Source organism: Olea europaea, unplaced genomic scaffold (assembly GCF_002742605.1).
Source record: "Olea europaea var. sylvestris unplaced genomic scaffold, O_europaea_v1 scaffold32, whole genome shotgun sequence".
Classification (NCBI taxonomy): Eukaryota; Viridiplantae; Streptophyta; class Magnoliopsida; order Lamiales; family Oleaceae; genus Olea; species Olea europaea.
Window position 1 is genome coordinate 1,237,995 of NW_019250835.1, and position 8,379 is coordinate 1,246,373.

Sequence of the window (8,379 nt, forward strand, 5' to 3'; positions counted from 1 at the left end):
ACAAAGTGTAAACTAATGTGTAAACCATAGAGTACATGTAGCAAAGTTCTTACCGATTGAACTTTGCTATTTGTACACTGATTTTCAACACATTGTTCGACACTTGCGTTGTTGTCAAGGGTCAATTGGATGAAAAAACTAGTTGAAATTTATACGGTCCAACAGGGAAACGTCACGTGGTAAAGTGTAAACTAAAGTGTACACCATAGTGTACAAGTAGCAAGGTTCTTACCAATTGAACTTTGTTATTTTGTACATTGATTTTTGACACAATGTTTGACACTTGCACTGTTGTCAAGGGTCAATTGGATGAGAAAATTGTTTGAAATTTATACTGTCCAACAGGATAATGTCACGTGGCAAAGTGTAAACTAAAGTGTACACCATAGTGTACATGTAATAAGGTCCTTACCGATTGAACATTGCTACTTGTAGACAAATTTTTAACACGTTGTTTGACAAATACATTGTCTTCACATGTCAATTGGATGGGAAACCTATTTGAAAATTAATCTGTCCAATAGTGTAATGTCACATGGCAAAGTGTAAACTAAAGCGTACACCATAGTGTACATGTCGCAAGGTTCTTACCAATTGAACTTTGCTATTTGTACACTGATTTTTGACATATTGTTTGACACTTGCATTGTTGTCATGTGTCAATTGGATGAAAAAACCGTTTGAAGTTTAACCTGTCCAACAGGGTAATGTCATGTGCAATGTGTAAACTAAAGTGTACTCCATAGTGTACATGTAGCAAAGTTCTTACCGATTGAACTTTGCTATTTGTACACTAAATTTTGACACGTTGGTAGACACTTATGTTGTTGTCAAGTGTCAATTAGATGGAAAAACTGTTTGAAATTTAAACTATCCAATAGTGTAACGTCTCGTGGCAAAGTGTAAACTCAAGTGTACACCATTGTGTACATGAAGTAAGGTTCTTACTAATTGAACTTTGCTATTTGTACACCAATTTTTGACATGGTGTTTGACACTTACATTTCTTACCGATTGAATTTTGCTATTTATACATTGATTTTTGACACGTTGTTTGGCACTTGCATTGTTGTCAAGTGTCAATTGGATGGAAAACTGTTTGAAGTTCAAGCTATCCAATGGCGTAATGTCACGTGGCAAAGTGTAAACTAAAGTGTATACCATAGTGTACATGTAGCATGGTTCTTACCAATTGAACTTTTCTATTTATACATTGATTTTTGACACATTGTTTGAAACTTGCATTCTTTTCAAGTGTCAATTAGATGGAAAACTATTAGAAATTTAAATTTTCCAACTGGGATATGTTGCTTGGAAAAGTGTAAACTAAAGTGTACACCATAATATACATGAAGTAAGGTTCTTACCTATTGAACTTTGGTATTTCTACACTGATTTTTGACACGTTGTTTGACACTTGCATTTTTTTCAAGAGTCAATTGGATTGGAAAACTATTTGAAATTTAAACTGTCCAATAGGGTAATGTCACGTGACAACGTGTAAACTAAAGTGTACACGATAGAGTACATGTAGCAAGGTTCTTACCGATTGAACTTTGCTATTTGCACACTGATTTTTGACACATTGTTTGACACTTGCATTGTTGTCAAGGGTCAATTGGATGGAAAAACTATTAGAAATTTGTACTATCCAACAGGAAAATGTCACGTGGCAAAGTGTAAACTAAAGTGTACTCCATAGTGTACATGTAACAAGGTCTTTATCGATTGAACATTGCTACCTGTAGACTAATTTTTAACACGTTGTTTGACACTTACATTGTCTTCACATGTCAATTGGATGGGAAAACTATTTGAAATTTAATCTGTCCAACAGGATAATGTCACGTGGCAAAGTGTAAACTAAAGTGTACACCATACTATGCATGTCGGAAGGTTCTTACCGATTGAACTTTGCTATTTGTACACTGATTTTCAACATGTTGTTTGACACTTGCATTGTTGTCAAGTGTCAATTGGATGGAAAAATAGTTTAAAATTTAAACTGTCCAATAGGGTAATGTCATGTGGCAATGTGTAAACTAAAGTGTACTCCATAGTGTACATGTAGCAAAGTTCTTACCGATTGAACTTTGCTATTTGTACAATAAATTTTGACAAGTTGTTAGACACTCGTATTGTTGTCCAGTGTCAATTTGCTGGGAAAACTGCGTGAAATTTAAGCTGTCCAACAGTGTAACGTCTCGTAGCAAAGTGTAAACTAAAGTGTACACCATTGTGTACATGAAGCAAGGTTTATACTAAATGAACTTTGCTATTTGTACACCAATTTTTGACATGGCCCTTGACACATACATTTTTTACCGATTGAAGTTTGCAATTTATACATTGATTTTTGACACGTTGTTTGACACTTGCATTGTTGGCAAGTGTCAATTGAATGGAAAACTGTTTGAAGTTTAAACAATCCAACAGGGTACTGTCACGTGCCAAAGTGAAAACTAAAGTGTACACCATAGTGTACATGTAGCACAATCCTTACCAAATGAACTTTACCATTTATACATTGATTATGACACGTTGTTTGACACTTGCATTGTTGTCAAGTGTCAATTGGATGGAAAACTGTTAGAAATTTAAATTTTCCAACTGGGATATGTTGCTTGGAAAAGTGTAAACTAAAGTGTACACCATAGTATACATGAAGTAAGGTTCTTACCTATTGAACTTTGGTATTTCTACACTGATTTTTGACACGTTGTTTGACACTTGCATTTTTGTCAAGAGTCAATTGGATTGGAAAACTATTTGAAATTTAAACTGTCCAATAGGGTAATGTCACGTGACAACGTGTAAACTAAAGTGTACTCCATAGTGTACGTGTAGCAAGATTCTTTCCGATTGAACTTTGCTATTTGTACAATGATTTTTGACACATTGTTTGACACTTGCATTCTTGTCAAGGGTCAATTGGATGGGAAAACTGTTTGAAATTTATACTCTCCAACAGACTAACATCACGTGGCAAAGTGTAAACTAAAGTGTACACCATAGTGTACATGTTGCACGGTCCTTACCAATTGAACTTTGCTCTTTATACATTGATTATTGACACGATGTTTGAAACTTGTATTGTTGTCAAGTGTCAATTGGATGGAAAACTGTTTGAAATTTAAATTTTCCAATAGGGATATGTCGCTTGGAAAAGTGTAAACTAAAGTGTACACCATAGTGTACATGAAGCAAGGTTCTAACAGATTGAACTTTAGTATTTGTACACTAATTTTTGACACGTTGTTTGACACTTGCATTCTTGTCAAGAGTCAATTGGATTGGAAAACTGTTTGAAATTTAAACTGTCCAACATGGTAATGTCACGTGGCAAAGTGTAAACTAAAGTATACACCACAATGTACATGTAGCAAGATTCTTTCCGATTGAACTTTGCTCTTTGTACATTTATTTTTGATACATTGTTTGACACTTGCATTGTTGTCAATGGTCAATTGGATGGGAAAACTATTTGAAATTAATACTGTCCAACAGGGTAATGTCACGTGGCAAAGTGTAAACTAAAGTTTACACCATAGTGTACATGTAACAAGGTCCTTACCGATTGAACATTGCTACTTGTAGACAAATTTTTAACACGTTGTTTGACACTAACATTGATTTCACATGTCAATTGGATGGAAAAATTGTTTGAAATTTAATCTGTCAAACAGGGTAATATCATGTGGCAAAGTGTAAACTAAATTGTACATCATAGTGTACATGTAGCACGATCCTTACCAATTGAACTTTACTATTTATACATTGAGTTTTGACACGTTGTTTGAAACTTGCATTGTTGTTAAGTGTCCATTGGATGGAAAACTGTTTGAAATTCATATTTCCCAACAGGGATATGTCGCTTGGAAAAGTGTAAACTAAAGTGTGCACCATAGTGTACATGAAGCAAGGTTCTTACCGACTGAACTTTGCCATTTCTACACTAATTTTTAACACGTTGTTAGACACTTGTATTGTTGTCAAGTGTCAATTGGATGGGAAAACTATTTGAAATTTAAATTGTCCAACAGTGTAACATCTCGTGACAAAGTGTAAACTAAAGTGTACACCATTGTGTACATGAAGCAAGGTTTTTACTGAATGAACTTTGCTATTTGCTCACCAATTTTTGACATGGTGTTTGACACTTGCATTTCCTACCGATTGAAGTTTGCTATTTATACATTGATTTTTGACACGTTCTTCGACACTTGCATTGTTGTCAAGTGTCAATTGGATGGAAAACTATTTGAAATTTAAACTATCCAACAGGGTATTGTCATGTGGCAATGTGTAAACTAAAGTGTACTCCATAGTGTACATGTAACAAGGTTCTTATCGATTGAACTTTGCTATTTGTACACTAAATTTTGACACGTTGTTAGACACTCATATTGTTGTTTAGTGTCAATTTGATGGGAAAACTATTTGAAATTTAAGATGTCCAACAGTGTAATGTCTCGTAGCAAAGTGTAAACTAAAGTGTACACCATTGTGTACATGAAGCAAGGTTCATACTGAATGAACTTTGCTATTTGTACACCAATTTTTTGACATGGTGTTTGACACTTGCATTTCTTATCGATTGAAGTTTGCTATTTATATTTTGATTTTTGACACGATGTTTGACACTTACATTGTTGTCAAGTGTCAATTGGGTGAAAACCTGTTTGAAGTTTAAACTATCCAATGGGGAAATGTCACGTGGCAAAGTGTAAACTAGAGTGTACACCATAGTGTACATGTAGCACAGTCCTTACCAATTGAACTTTGCTATTTATACATTGATTTTTAACACGTTGTTTGAAACTTGCATTGTTATCAAGCGTCAATTGGATGGAAAACTGTTTGAAATTTAAATATTCCAACAGGGATATGTTGCTTGGAAAAGTGTAAACTAAAGTGTGCACCACAGTGTACATGAAGCATGGTTCTTACCAATTGAACTTTAATATTTGTACACTAATTTTTGACACGTTGTTTAACATTTGCATTGTTGTCAAAGGTCAATTGGATGGGAAAACTGTTTGAAATTTAAACTGTCCAACAGTGTAACGTCTCGTGACAAAGTGTAAACTAAAGTGTACACCATTGTGTTCATGAAGAAGGTTCTTACTGAATGAACTTTGCTATTTGTACACCAATTTTCTACATGGTGTTTGACACTTGCATTTCTTACCGATTGAAGCTCGCTATTTATACATTGATTTTTGACACGTTGTTTGACACTTGCATTTTTGTCAAGTATCAATTGGATGGAAAACTGTTTGAAGTTTAAACTATCCAATGGGGAAATGTCACGTGGCAAAGTGTAAACTAAAGTATACCCCATAGTGCACATGTTGCACGGTCCGTACCAATTGAACTTTGCTATTTATACATTGATTTTTGACACATTGTTTGAAACTTACATTGTTGTCAAGTGTCAATTGGATGGAAAACTGTTAGAAATTTAAATTTTCCAACAGGTATATGTCGCTTGGAAAAGTGTAAACTAAAGTGTGCACCATAGTGTACATGAAGTAATGTTCTTACCGATTGAACTTTGGTATTTGTATACTGATTTTTGACACGGTGTTTGACAATTGCATTTTTGTCAAGAGTCAATTGGATTGGGAAACTGTTTGAAATTTAAATTGTCCAACATGGTAATGTCACGTGGCAAAGTGTAAACTAAAGTGTACACCATAGTGTACATGTAGCAAGATTCTTTTTGATTGAACTTTGCTATTTGTACACTAATTTTTGACATATTGTTTGACACTTATATTGTTGTCAAGTTTCAATTGGATGGAAAAATGTTTGAAGTTTAAACTATCCAACGGGGTAATATCACATGGCAAAGTGTCAAATAAAGTGTACACCATAGTGTACATGTAGCAAGGTTCTTACCGATTGAACTTTGCTATTTGTACACCGATTTTTAACACGTTGTTTGACACTTGCATTGTTGTCAAGTGTCAATTGGATGGGAAAATTATTTTAATTTAAATTGTCCAACAAGGTAATGTCACTTGGCCAAGTGTAAACTAAAGTGTAAACAATAGTGTACATGTAGCACGGTCCTTACCAATTGAACTTTGCTATTTATACATTGATTTTTGACACGTTGTTTGACACTTCCATTGCTATCAAGCGTCAATTGGATGGAAAACTATTTGAAATTTAAACTGCCCAATAGGTATATGTCACGTGGAAATGTGTACATTAAAGTGCACACTATAGTGTACTTGAAGCAAGGTTCTTGTAGAGCCCCAAAAAATTCTAGACACCTTAGTGGCACTAAGACATGAATATTGGATGACTAAAGTATACTTCAGATTTTTAGTCTCATTTGAGATCCATTTTCATCATAGGAAACATTCGATTTGGAAAATGATATCTAAATAAAAGTTGTAGCTCTTTGAGTTATCTTTCTAACTTACTTTGAATTACCTCAATCGGATATCGGGAGAAGAAGTTATGATAGAAACATTGAAAGCTGTGCAGTGTTAACCGGACTACAACCGGTCGACCGAAACTGCCTGAAATAAAAATTCTCGTTTTTCTCTAGAATTTAAATATTTATTTTCATCAATTATTTTCTCAAAGGGTCACCCACGTTTTTTTAATAAAAATCCCACTAAATTGAAGCATTTAACCTCAAACTTAAATGACACCAATGTTTTCTCTCTTAAATAAAATTTGACCTTTCATTTGCTTTAAATTATGGGATATTTACTTATAAATAGAGACCTCATTTCAATCATTTTTTCTCACACCAAAAGCAAGAGATTTTACATACTAAAGAAAGAGTTTCCAAGAGAGAAAAAGAAAGGGAGGAAAACTATTTTTCCTAGAAGTTTAAGAAGTATTTTCAAGCATTTTTCATAGAAGTTTTGGGTGCTATCAAGGAGTGTCTTCAAGCATCAATTCTCAACGGTTTTCAAACATCCAAAGAGTGCATTTCTTTTAACGTCCAAGTTTCATCGAAGTTTTCAATCCAAGTTTTCAAAGTTTCAAATGCATCAATCAAGGTAGGTAGAGGTGCAATGTGCTTAATCGTGTTAAGTTATAAGTTTCGATTCATGTTGATGTTTGTATGTCAAATGGTACTCCGGTTCAGCATACCCCTCTATGTTGAAGAAATGTTCGTATGTCAAATGGTGCCATCGGGTACGGCATACCCCTTCATGTCAAATGGTGCCTCCAGGCACGGCATGTATGAAAAGTTATAAAGGTAATATTTTGAAATATATAGCTTGATCACGAATGCACCTATGACACCTATTGAGTTTTTCAACTCACGGGTTTAATCCCATCTCTACAGATTGAAGGAATTCTACCTCGAGCATGGATGGAGGAGAAGATGGAGAGTGATGCAACGAGCCCATGTAAATCCGGTGAATAAGTGATTTGGATTTATTCTTATGAAATGTTTTCCAATGTTATTTCTTTAAAGTTTTGAATAATGCAGAATGCGAGAACAAGTTATGTTTTCTTCAAATAAATTACATTTTGTTGTTTTGAAAAATGATTCAGTGTTTTTGTTTAAAGTATTTGAAGTATTGTTATTTAAATTATTATCCGAAGATGTAAGCTTCCGCTAAAATGTATACACTTGTTACTAAACCACCGGTTAAGCTAAATAAAGTAAGTAGTGTTTCAGTTCACTGGGGATCGGGGCGTTACGGCGTGGTATCAGAGCAAGGTTTAGCCGGTTCTGTAGACCAAGTATGTTTTTTTTAAAAACAAAAGGAAAATGAAAAGTTTAAGGTATTCCATGGTATCGTGCATCTATCCATCAATCTCATCCTATGGCCCAGGTATGTTCATGTTTAAAGTTAATGATTATTTTATGTTATAATGCTTTGATATGATTTAGAGATGAGTTATTTAAAGATATGTAATGGACTTGGGCAAAAGCTAAGGGCTTAAAGAGAATTGCATGATATGAAAGTTTAAATATTTGTATATTTTCTTTAAACAAAGAAAAAGTATGATGTGTGACGCCCCGAACTTAAGCTTCGAGGGCCACGTACTTTACATAATAACTTTTGCCTTTGGTACATGAAAATATTCTTAAATAGAAATATTACATGTTAAAAACTTATTTTCAACTTGGTAAAATAATTCTTATAAAATTTGATGGCCGATAAAAGTGCACATCGACAAGGAATTATGCTTCACATATACGACCTCGGCACTGTCAAGATTAGTTGGGGCAGTAAGTTTGACAATTTTTATAAAATTCATCCCAACTCCGTTTTCTATGAAATTTGTGTCATTAGAAAGATAATTTCAATTAGTTTTCTAGGTTAAAATATGAAAATTTTCCAAGATCATATGATATAGACGTTTTACTGAAAACAGTGAAGTGTTACACAG